Source organism: Sapajus apella, unplaced genomic scaffold, assembly GCF_009761245.1.
Source record: "Sapajus apella isolate SASKATOON/1434 unplaced genomic scaffold, GSC_monkey_1.0 scaffold60, whole genome shotgun sequence".
Classification (NCBI taxonomy): Eukaryota; Metazoa; Chordata; class Mammalia; order Primates; family Cebidae; genus Sapajus; species Sapajus apella.
In genome coordinates this window covers 13,520,283-13,532,757 of record NW_022437000.1, presented here as the reverse complement: position 1 = coordinate 13,532,757, position 12,475 = coordinate 13,520,283, and the positions used below count along the sequence as shown (strand labels likewise).

Here is a 12,475-nt window from a genome sequence, read left to right as displayed (position 1 = left end):
GGACCCATGCACACCACACCTGTCACCTGGGCAGGGCTGAGGACCCACACACAACACACCTGTCACCTGGGCACGGATTAGGAACAGCGAACACCATCTCTGTCACCTGGGCAGGGCTGAAGACCTGCGCACACCACACCTGTCACCTGGGCAGAAGGGGAGGGCCAGGGACAGGCTGGGCTGGCAATGCTGGATTCTGGGCTGACCCATTCAGGTTTCTGATCCCCTCCTGCTTCCCCATCCATCTGAGTAGATCACACTGTCTCTTTTCCTCAGACCCCGATGATGCAATGTTACTGAACAGGAGACCAAGGTGCACAGGGTAAGCACCTGTGTTAAGATACTGTATCTCACAGCCACAGAGGACACACAAAGGTTTCATTCATCAGACCAGAATCCCTTAGAAACTGGACCATGTGAAAAGAGGATTCACGGACGGGCATAGTGGCTCACGCCTGTAATCCCAGCACTTTGGGAGGCCAAGGCAAGTGGATCACCTGAGGTCAAGAGTTCGAGACCAGACTGACCAACACAGAGAAACCTCATCTCTACTAAAAATATGTCGGGCGCAGTGGTACATGCGTGTAATCCCAGCTACGCAGGAGGCTGAAGCAAGACAATCGCTTGAACCCAGGAAACAGAGGTTGCAGTGACTCGAGATCATGCTATTGCATTCCAGCCTGGGCAACAAGAGTGAAACTCTGTCTCAAAAAAAAAAAAAATAGGACTCACATAACAGACAAAAGACTTTGACATGAAGAGACAGATACAACTCTTCATCCTTGAGTCTCAAAATTACCTGCAGCACATGTGAATAGAGCCTATAAACTGTGCGACAACTTAAAAGCCATCGTCAGCATCCGCACAGGCACCCTGAAGCTGAGTCAGGATGCTGCGGGAATCTCAGCCACCTGGTAAATATGTAGAGACAGTGGTCACTTTTCCAGGCCTGCGCTACGCACAGATACAGAAAGCAGTGCATGGCGGGCACCCAAACAACCAGAATCATCTGAGTAAGAAAACACCTAGGGGGGTTAGGAATCATCTAATTCAGCCAATGCTGACACCCACCCTTCCCCCATAGATCCATCCCCACGTGTCATTTAAGCCACCACTGCAGCCAGGCCTCCACTCCAAACAAAACTTAAGAACTCTAGTCCCTTACAGCAAACAGCAGAAAGCCACACTGTAAGTCAAGCTAAACATCAACTGCAAATCTGGATTTTCTAATTGTTCTACAACAAAATATTTTTAATAAAAATATTAAGAGTGAAAAGTTAACATCGCCGAAAGATCACCTAAGAGTTCTGCTGGAAGGTGACGTTTCTAATTCTTACACAGTGAACGCCAGAGATTTACTCCAAATGCCAGAAGTAAAGAGCTAACAAAGAGCTGATTATGGAAGAAAAAGATATCCTTTTTACCTTTTGAATTTTATGCCAGATGTTCCCATAATACCTCTTTTAAAGCAAGATGCCAGGGCCAGGCACGGTGGCTCATGCCTGTAATCCCAGCACTTTGGGAGGCCGAGGCGGGCGGATCATGAGGTCAAGAGATCGACACCATCCTGGGCAACATGGTGAAACCCCATCTCTACTAAAAATACAAAAAAAAATTAGCTGGGCCTGGTGGCACATGCCTGTACTCCCAGCTACTCACGAGGCTGAGGCAGGAGAATTGCTTGAACCCAGGAGACGGAGGTTGCAGTGAGCCAAGATCGCACCATTGCACTTCAGCCCGGGCAACAAGAGCGAAACTCCGTCTCAAAAAAAAAAAAAAGCAAGATGCCCTAACTTTCTTTTTTTATTTTTGAGACAAAGACTTGCTCTGTTGCTTAGGCTGGAGTGCAATGGAGTGATCTTGGCTCACTGCCACCTTCACCTCCCAGGTTCAAGCAATTCTTCTGCCTCAGCCTCCTGAGTAGCTGGGACTACAGGCACCCGCCACCACACCCAGCTAATTTTTGTATGTTTAGTAGAAACAGGGTTTCACACTGGCCAGGTTGGTCTCCAACTCCTCACCTCAAGTGATCTCCCGCCTTGGCCTCCCAAAGTGCTGAGATTATGGCATGAGCCACCGTGCACAGCTGGGGCAAAATTTTAATTAACCTATTATTTTCTAATTTTTACTAACCTTTCAGAGTTTCTCTAACTTCATCCTATGTAGAAAAAACAATAATCCTAGCTGGGCTCAGTGGCTCACGCCTGTAATCTCATCACTTTGGGAGGCCGAGGTGGGCAGATCACCCGAGGTTGGGAGTTCGAGACCAGCTTGGCCAAAATGGAGAAACCCTGTCTCTACTAAAAATACAAAAAATTGGCCGGGTGTGGTGGCGCATGCCTGTAATACCAGCCACTCAGTAGACTGAAGCAGGACAATCGCTTGAACCTGGGAGGCAGAGGTTGCAGTGAGCCGAGATCTTGTCATTGCACTCTAGCCTGGGCAACAAGAGCGAAACTGTTTCAAAAGTAATAATAATCATCTTGAAATATGAAAAGACTGTTGTAAAAACAGGCATGTCATCCTAGATTTCTTCAACACTTAAACCTGAGGGGGCTAAACTGACAACCTTCTGAACCTCGAATGTAAAGCTGTTTCTTTATGCAGACAAAAGAAGGCCTGAGTGGCTGACTCCTGCTCCCAGAACTCACTTCTTCAAACACTGAAGGAAATGGCAGTTTGTTCCTCCATCAGGTTCACCTCCTCAGACCCAAATGTCATCATCCAGGTCTGTAAAAGGACACCTGGTGCGTAGACCCTTAGAGACCCTCACTGGTCCCCTCTTGGCATTAGCGAGGCCTCGTGACATCACTCAAACGCCTCCATGGTGGGACCCACTCGTTTGGTTCCCAGCTCTCAATTTCAGGATCTCCCCATAAACTGACAGGACACAAACAGGCACCACAGGACAGCTTTCACAACCAATGCCATGAATGCTGGGAAGTGACATCCACAGCCACGTTCTCTGCACAGGGAGCTGACGAGGTCCAAGTCCCCACACAGACCAAGAGCAGGTTCAGATTCCCTGCATCTTTCTACCTACAAACAGCAGGAGGAGCTTGGACAGGCAAACAGGACCCCAGAAACAGCCCCACATGGGCTACACCCCAATGTCTCACAACAAAAGCATCCCTGTCATGTTTGATGAATTCATCATCTACCTGCCTTCCCACTCACAAACCTTCATGACACTGGACAACCGTGTGTGAGGACAGGATCTTCCGGGGTGGGGAGAGGAGACGCACAGCCCTGCCTGATCCCTCCAAGGATCACACTGCATGGGCAGGCAGGAAACGTGGCTGCAGGCCGAGAAGCCAGTGCCAGGCCACACTCCCTCACCCCAGGGCCCTGCCAGCCAAGCTCTAGAACAGCCTGACCCCTGCGGCAGAAGGGACTTGTGCCTATGGCCTGCCCAACTCTATAGGAGGCGCCAAAGCACCTTCCCAAACTAAATCTGAGAACGGTTCCAGAGCAGCAGCCATACCTGCAATGGGAGCCCACAGATCTGCGGGTCACAGGCACCCTGCTTGGGATCACCGGAGGAGGTCAGCCTCTCTAGGCCCTGAAGGGGAGGGCCTAATACGTTTCAAGGATAGTTCAGAAACTCAAAGAATCTGTATGAACCTCGCAGGGCGTCTGCAAATGTAAGACAAGACTGCACCCCAGGCTGTCACACACTGGGTGGGCAAGGCATGGAAACAGTCCCCACAGCAAGGAAATCCTTCCCAAAGTGCCAGTGCAGCCCATCATCTTCGTAACAGATTTCTGTAAGTGACCCACGTCATGCCAGCGCTCGTGCCAGGCAAGACTAGGCCTCGGGTTCCTGGCACCAGCCAGGTGGCCATCTAGCAGCTGACTCCTGTTCTCCATTTTCCCAATCATCAAAGTATACAGAAATATTCCACTTGAATATACTAATTTAAATTAAACAAATAAAATAAAAAACAAACACCTGGGCAAGAGAGCAGAAATCTAATCCTTACCATTTCTCCAGCTGGGCCCGCTGAAAGAACATGAAAGGCACCTACCTTCCTGGCTGTTTCCACCTCCTGTGACTGTACAGCACCCACTCCACCACCACCACTCACTCTCCACGTAATCCACCACCACCACTCACTCTCCACCCACTCCGCCACCACCGCCACTCACTCTCCACCCAATCCACCACCACCACTCACTCTCCACCCAATCCACCACCACTCACTCTCCACCTAATCCACCACCACTCACTCTCCACCTAATCCACCACCACCACTCATCTCTACCCACTACACCACCACCACCACTCACTCTCCACCTACTGCACAATCAGTGATCACTCTCCTCACTGCTCTGCAGTCATTTCCTACACACACTACAAACCTCTCAAAGCACCTCCCTCCTCATGTGTAGCTCCTTGCCACGTAGACCTTCACACCCATTTCCTGTCAAATGCTGTTCAAAGACGACACCCCCAGAGGACTGACCTCATCCTCTTCTTTCTGCCCCTTACTCACAAGGAGCCATTTCCCATCTGCTTGTCTCCCTGTGCCCTACTTGAGGTTGGAAACTCCTGGGTTGTTTTTCTCGTCTTCTCTCCAGAACCTTCCAGTCGCAGGTCTTGGGTGTCCTGGTTTCTCCTCCTCCATGATGACCACCAGGGCCTAGCTCCAGTTCCCTGTATCCTGTGACTGCTTATGGCCCTTTGCAGAGGCCCCAAGGCTTTTAGAAGCTGGAGGCCTGCCTCCTTAAACCCAAGTGTCACAGCTTCCCTCCAGCATAAGGTCTTTTGTTGTACATACACCTGTGGTTTCACCGCAGTAGCAGTGCTTTGAAAACCTAACTGGTGGGCTGGGTGCGGTGGCTCATGCCTGTAATCCCAGCACTTTGGGAGGCTGAGGTGGGTGGATGACCTGAGGTCAGGAGTTCAAGACCAGCCTGGCCTACATGATGACACCCCATCTCTACTTAAAATACAAAAAATTAGCTGGGCATGGTGGCGGGTGTCTGTAATCCTAGCTACTCAGGAGGCTGAGGAGGGTAACAGCTTGAGCCCAAGTGGCGGAGGTTGTAGTGAGCAGAGGTCACACCATCACACTCCAGCCTGAGCAACAAGAGTGAAACTCTGTCTCAAAACAAACAAAAAATACCCTAACTGGTGATCTGCGTTCCCTTGTGCAAAAGCTGCCAACATCATCTTTCCAAAACTGGAATGTCACACCACTACTTAAAAAAGAGTTAGCTAGGCTGGGCGTGGTGGCTCACACCTGTAATCCCAGCACTTTGGGAGGCCAAAGCAGGTGGATCATTGAGGTCAGGAGTTCAAGACCAGCCTGGCCAACATGGTGAAACCCTGTCTTTACTAAAAATACAAAAAAATTTGCCAGGCATGGTGGCACACACCTGTAATCCTGGCTTCTTGGGAGGCTGAGGCGGGAGGATTGTTGCCCAGGAGGCAGAGGTTGCAGTGAGCCAAAATTGCACCACTGCACTCCAGCTTGGGAGACAGAGTAAAACCGTTTCAAAAAAAAAAAAAAGCTAGAAAAAACATCAAATTCATTGACTTGCCCCACAACCTCCCTTTCCAGCCGGACACAGTACTCCTGAACACTCCCAGGCTTTGAACAGGGAAGGAGGCCTCACCAGCTGTAGAATCCTGCTCTCCTCCCAGCGCCAGCCCCCAACTCAGATTACAACCCTCAAGGGTTAGGTAAGCCCCCACTCCATGCCTATGCAGCCCTTGGCAAATGCTGCATCTCAGATGCCCACACTGGATGGAGCATTCAGGGTCCTGCAGAGCCTAAACACCTTTCTGTACGCTCTCCACCCCCAGCCTTACAATACATGCTGCTCACAGACAGTGCCAATGAAATCAAGGGGGGATGAAAAGAGGGCCCTGGAGACACCATCCGTTACGTATCAAAGTGTGTTTGAGAACCATTTCAGGAAACCACACAGGAAACCACACAACACCAGAAGCGTGCTCTAACCAAGACCCTAGGCCCAGCTCCTCACCGTGAGGAGACGTAATGAACATGGCTGTCCGTGGAGCACATGCCCACATCTGGCACTTGGAGTGCGTGCGTACACGAGGTCAGGGCATGGTACGACAAGCATAGTGGAGAGGATACAAGTGACATCAAAAACCCACACTGGGTTTACCTGGGTGCTCATATACACTCTCTAAAGCAGACCCCAGTGCTTAAAGCCCGGGATGCTGTGTGACATGTGTGGTGGTAGGTCAAGGAGGGCAGGTGCCCCACAAGATCCTGCAGGGACCACTGAAACCTCTGCGCCTGTGGAGGGCTCCACATTCTTGATGCATTTTCGCTGCATCTCAGGCAGAGGTAGCACGTGTGGCCTGTTTCCAACTCTGTATGGTAAGTAGGTAAACACATCAACAGTCCCTTTCACTCACAGTTACAGAGTGATGCGTGGTGGAAAACACTAACAAATCCAGCTGTTTCAGTGACTGACATTACAAAGCATGGCAAATAACTGCAGAATAAAACTGACTACATTTCTGGCCTTAAAAGTCTCTTTCCCCACACAAGTTTAAAAAATTATTCAAAATATTCTATAGTTTCATGACAAATACAAAACAGGCTACCATTTTTTACCAGATTTCATGAATCACCAAATCTCATCCTTCTGAGAAAGTGGTCACAACAAGTGCTTAGCACTTGGTCCACCAAGTGGAATTAACTTCCTCTGCAGGAAGACAGGTGCCAGCAGGTGGCTACATCCTGAGTGCTGGCCTCACCCCTCGTCTCATGTGGAAGCCCCCCAAGAAATGGGGAATTCGCTGTGGGGATGCAATGCCCTCCACCTCATTTAACTAAAGAGTTTATTCAAAATTATTAACAGTCGTTAAAGATAAGCAAAAAGTCAGAAGGCACTACCCAACCTCACAGTGTGGTATCCAAGACCACAACTAGCCGGTGGTGAGCACAGCTTCAGAGATCAGATCCTTCCATCTTTCACCTTCATCCCGCTTCAGACGCTTTAAAAGTCTGAAAATAAACACTACTGTAGCTTATGTGTTATCATTCTGAAATAAAAGCAGCAAACTACAAAGAATTTAGTGCGAAGCAAACATTCGTGTGGAGCATGAAGCAAACATACTTACATCTTTTGCCATGTTACCAGATCCGGGAAATCAATGCTATAAATGTTCACCCTCCCAGAGAAGAAAAATGATTTTTCTGGTAAAAAAATAAAAAAAGGGAAGAAAAAACGAGAAATAAGTAAGAATGAAAAAGAAGTTTAAAAAAATAACACATCTCAAAGAAAACGTGGACCTTCCTTCCCAAAGGCGCCCTCCATCCTGGGAGCGAAGCTGGCCAAACAACTCCCACACTCGATTTTAAGTCACCTGGCCAGACGGAAATGTCCCCTACGGAAAAGTGGCCCGCGGGCCCGCATGGTCACCACCACTACCCCCAGGTCCCCGACTGCCCGCCCAGCGGCCGAGGGTGGGGCCGAGCCCCGGCAGCCAGGGCGCAGCACCTCCCTCCCGCCGCTGCAGGGGGGGCCCCCGCCACCCACCTGGGCGCAGCCCCGGGGTCCCGGCGCAACGTGCAGGCTCGCGGCGTCCACCCAGACCCCGGCGGCGCCCGCCCGGCTGACCGGTAACTCTGACAGGTGGGCTTCCGGGGTCCGCGCCGCGCGCCTGTCACTAGGCCTAGGGCCGCCTCCGCACGAGGCGCCTCCCGCGCGCGCCGGAACCGGGTCCCAGCGGGCCGCCGTGGGGCGGCCTCCCCTCCCCCGCCCTGCGCGCTCCGGCCGACCCTGCCCCCGGCTCCGGCCCCGGTCCCAGCTCTGGCGCGGGGCACGGGCGCTGCTGTCGGCCGGGAGGGCCGGGCCCAGGGACCCCAGTCCCGCGGTCACCTGGGGAGCCCCAACCAGCGCCGAGCACGCGGGGTCTCCGGGGCACAGGAGCGCGCGGGGCGCGGGAGGGCGCGGGTCGGGGCCGCGCGGCGACTACACACAGCGAGGGCACGGGATGGGGCGGCCAGGGGTCCCGCTCGCACCCTCGGTCCCCGCCCGCGGCTCCCGCGGCATCCCCTGCCCGCCCGCACCTGGCTGCCCGGTCTGGCCGCGCGGGCGCGGGCGCGGGGAGGGCGCGGCGCGGGGCGCCGGGCGGCGCGGGGAAGCGCGGGCGGGGGCCAGACCGGGCGGTCCCGGCCGTGGCGGGGTCCCTGCCCTGGGCCGAGTGGCGCCGGGACGCGGGGCTCACCCTGGCCGAGCGTCGGGCCGGCGTGACGTGCGCGCGGCGCGGTGACGTGGGCGGCGGCGGGCCCTCTCCGCACAGCGCGCCTGCGCGCCTTTTCGCGCCTTCGGCGCCCTCCTCCTCCTCCTCTGCGGCTCCTCTTGTCTGCCGCTCCTCCCGCCAGTGCAGCGCGCCCTGGGGGAGCGGGGAGGGGCTGTGCGCGCGTGTCCGTGTGTGCGCGTGCGCGTGCGGAGATGGAGCCGGGGCCTGAGCTGAAACAGGCCGTGCGCGCGCGCGGCGTGCGCTCGGAAGCCGAGGAGCCGCGTTTGTGCGCGCCTGTGACGATGTGTGTCTGGCGAAAGAGGTGGTCGGCTGTGTGCAAGAGTGTGTGTGCACGTGGGGGAGCGGGGACTGGCGTGTGCACGTGTGGGCACGTGGGAGAGCGGGGACTGGTGTGTGCACGAGTGTGTGCATGTGTGTGTACACGTGGGGGAGCGGAGCCGGCTGTGTGCACGATTGTGTGTGCACATGGGGCAGCAGGTGGGGGGCTGGGTGTGTCAGGCGTGAGTGCGTGCACGAGTGTGTGTGGTGGGGGAGCAGGGACTGGTGTGTGCTCTGGGAAGAGCGGGGTCGGGTGTATGCGTGCTTGTAGGTATGGAGGGGTTGCGCTTGTGTTCGCGAGTGTGCGTGCACATAAAGGACAGACTGTGTGTGGGGCTGTGCATGTATGGAGAGCAGGTATGTGCATAGACGTGTGTATGTGGACACACGGAGGAGAGGAGGTGTGTGTGCGTGCGTGGCACAGAGGCCGCTGCCTCTGCTGGACCCAGTAGGGCCTCCAAGCCCATGCCCAGCCTCCGCCCAGATTCCCAACAATTCTGGGCGTCCTCGGTGCCCGCTGGAAGCAGCCTGGCCCGGGACTCAGGAGGGAAAGCAGGGAAAGGAAAACTGCAGAAACAGTTTCATTGCATTGTGAGCCTGATGGTCCCCAAGCCCTGGAGACTTTATCCACCCTGGAGGGCCCCGCCCCTAGGGCCCGGCCCTAGCACCCCAGCCAAGGGTGGGCGAGGCCAGAGAAGAGTCCGAAGTTCAGGTCCACAGCAGGTGGCAGAGCCTGGTGTGTACCGAACGTAATGAATATCTACGGAGGACTTGAGGAGCCCAGAACCTAATGAATATCCGCGGAGGACTGGAGGAGCTGACCAAAGGCTTGTCTGCCTGTGCCACGTATTATTACAGGGAAGCCCACTTTGCATGTTTTATGCTGATTTTGGCCACTCCTGCCCCTCAGGCAAGGCTGCACCCCCTATAAGCTTTGGTCGCCTGGCTTAAACTGCTTATAAATTAGCACGCATTTCTTTGAAGACTACCAGAATCGCTTACTTCCTTCGGGCTGGTTCACACAAATAGGTAGTTAGAGAACACTGATCTTCCTCAAATGGCCATATCTTCCTAGTTCCATTCCTTCTCTTTCACAGGAACTTTTTGTGTGTTCCTAAATTTCAATATTGGAGCTTTGATGGCAGCAGTGACACCCTCCCGGCTTCAAGGGACTTCTTGACACCTGGGGGCTCTGGTTAGGTGGATACACATGTAGGGTCCAAGATTGGGGTCTTAAACCTCTTCCTGGCCAGCACGGTGGCTCATGCCTATAATCCCAACACTTTGGGAGGTCAGGAGTTCAAGACCAGACTGACCAACATGGTGAAACCCCATCTCTATGAAAAAAAAAAATACAAAAATTAGCTGGGCATGGTGGCTCATGCCTGTAATCCCAGCTACTTGGGAGGCTGATGTAGGAGAATTGCTTGAACCGGGACCCAGGAGGTGGAGGCTGCAGTGAGATGGACCCAGGAGGTGGAGGTTGCAAGATCACGCCACTGCACTCCAGTCTGAGCTACAGAGTGAGACGCCATCTCAAAAAAAAAACTTCTTCCCCACAAATTCAGGATTTCGACAATTCAGTGATGTTTATATTGTTGATAACTAACATTATTCAAATCAATTTCTGCACAAAAATCACTGTACTGAGATACTCAACGCACATGAGGTGCTGCAGCAATGAATGCTCATGGGACTCTGTGTGGCTTAAGAAAAGGGCAAAAAGTTACTCCCTTTTGCCTCCCCATAGCCACATATTCCACAGAAAGTCCCCATTTCTGTTAACAAAAGTTAACAGAATTCCCTCTAAAATTTTTGGTTGATGATCCAAATATTTTTAGCCACTGCCTTGCCTTGCAATCTCTCAATTGGGTTGATGAAATGCAAACTTCCTAAGTAAGCCCATGACCCTCGGAATTTATCTAAGCCTTTGGCCTCTCTTTATCTCTGGAGTTTGGGCTGTTGAGAAGACCAAGTTCTTTTAATGATGCACTCATTCAGGTGTTGATTTGCACCACATTCCAGAGGCTGGGTTCAGCCCTATGGGTGGGGCCAACTGTCTTGTTTTGTGCATGCGGGCACCAGATTCAGCTACTGTCCCAAATATGACATGGAAATGGCCTGTGCTGGGTTTTACTAGATGTGAACATGTCCTTCCCAGGAATAGTCTTCATCTCCCAAAACCTCTGTGTGTGTCTGCTCCAGTCTCCAGGCATGGTGCAAACTCTCCCTGCCAATTCCACACTCCCATTAAACTGTCCTCTCTTTCAGAGAGAGAGAACTTTCTAATCCCGTTTTAATTTTAAATCTGCTCATTACATATTCAGATTGTCTTTTGTTTTCCTCCTCAATGACATTGGTGTTTTCTCCAACCACGTCCTATTTTCTGCCTTCCATCACCAAGACAAGAGACCTTCGGTGGGAGGACAAGGAGGGGATGGGGACTCATGGAATTTATGGGGAGAGTTAAAAAAAATGATATTCCATGGATATGGGTAAACAGCATTTTCTTGATCTTTGGTAAAATGTCAATAAAGGCATCTCTAGAGTGTATCATAAAATACAGGAACATCTGTGTGCTTCCCCAGCCTCCTGGTCTGTCCCACGTAGCTCTCCTTTGCTCTGCAGACCACCACTCCTAAGCCCCCACACCCCCCAGACACAAAGACATTTTTGTCTCTCTCCTACTCTTTCCTGCATTATTACTCCATTTTGAAATTCCCAGTCAGATCCCAAGTTCTCCCTCTTGGAAGGAAGGTCACTTGTGGTCCTGCCAAATCAGTGTACTATAATATTATTTCTGTCTTAAAGACTGTCACATTCATTTGTAGTCTGAAGCCACAGTTGTTTCAAAGTCACCCCTTGTATCTGACAAATTCTAGAGGATCATATCACCAAATTTATGAAAGTCTAATTTACCAAAATTTACCAGTATTGCCTACTCCTTAGACGTGTTCCCTTGCTTTGATCTGGAATCTTCTCTGGCTTTTGCGATGAGAGTCTCCTTGGCAGCTTGGCCATTGACGACACAATTCTCCTGAAGCGCTCCTGCCCTGCAGCTTGCTTCACTCTGGCTAAGATGTCAAGTGATGTGCTTCTGTGGAGTCCCATGATTTCAGGTTGAAAGATCCATGGTCTCCTGGCATTGTCTCCTTCCCTCACAGCACCCATTTATCATCAGCCCAAGGTGAAGCCAGCACCAGAAGCCTATGGGATAATTTGAGAAATGTGGCCTCACGTGCACTTGAGTACCTTTGGGCGTTTCTCTGCTGCGTGCCCACTCCTCTTATGGATTCACCGGGAGGATCTTAGCCGTCCACTGCACACTCGAAAGCTTAGATAAAGGGGCGTCACATCACTGTGAAAAAGTGATCTTAACCTCCGTGATGTGCAAATTCCTTTAACTGAGAAATAAGTAGATAAAAATGCAGTTTGTTAATAAGAAGACAAACCACACTTTCAAAAGCCTTGCGTTCCTCCCTCCCCAAGCATTTCTGAGCTCCTACTAAGTGTGAGACACAACTCTCAGTGCTGATATTATACAGATTAATAGGAGACTGCCCAGAGTCAAACAGGAGAGACAGATGCACCTGCAATTGTAATGGACGTGACCTAGTGGGACAAGCTCATATTCATGATTGGGAAGTGGGTATGGAAGCATGGAACAGTGATTTCTCCCCACACACAGTCAGCAACACTTCATGGAGAAGGTGACAAGAGACTATGACCAGCTGAGAATATGCGCAGGTGTGTCTGAGTGTGTGTGTGTGTGTGTGTGTGTGTGTGTGTGCATGCACGTGCACAGACAACAGACCAGTTTTGGAAAATGCTCTTATCATTTTGTCCCATTGTCCAGAGCTTAGCCCATGGCCACACTGGCCTGTAGGATACTGGAAACAGAGT

The 12,475-nt window shown here is 52.0% G+C and overlaps 1 protein-coding gene across 4 annotated transcripts in view; it reads right to left on the bottom strand.

Annotated features, from left to right (window-relative positions):
• The window catches only part of TFDP1 (transcription factor Dp-1), a 62,272-nt gene extending 54,021 nt beyond the window's left edge, over positions 1-8,251 (bottom strand). The window contains exons 1-3 of one of the 4 annotated variants that reach the window (XM_032246323.1): positions 8,061-8,228; positions 7,109-7,184; positions 6,882-6,992 (exon numbers count right to left, since the gene is read on the bottom strand). The gene's annotated coding sequence lies outside the window, so the exon portion shown is untranslated. Of the gene's footprint in view, positions 1-6,881; positions 6,993-7,108; positions 7,185-7,527; positions 7,677-8,060 lie in introns of those variants that run through there. The other 3 variants (XM_032246322.1, XM_032246321.1, XM_032246320.1) reach the window with 3 other exon arrangements.
• Positions 8,252-12,475: the final 4,224 nt, after the last annotated feature.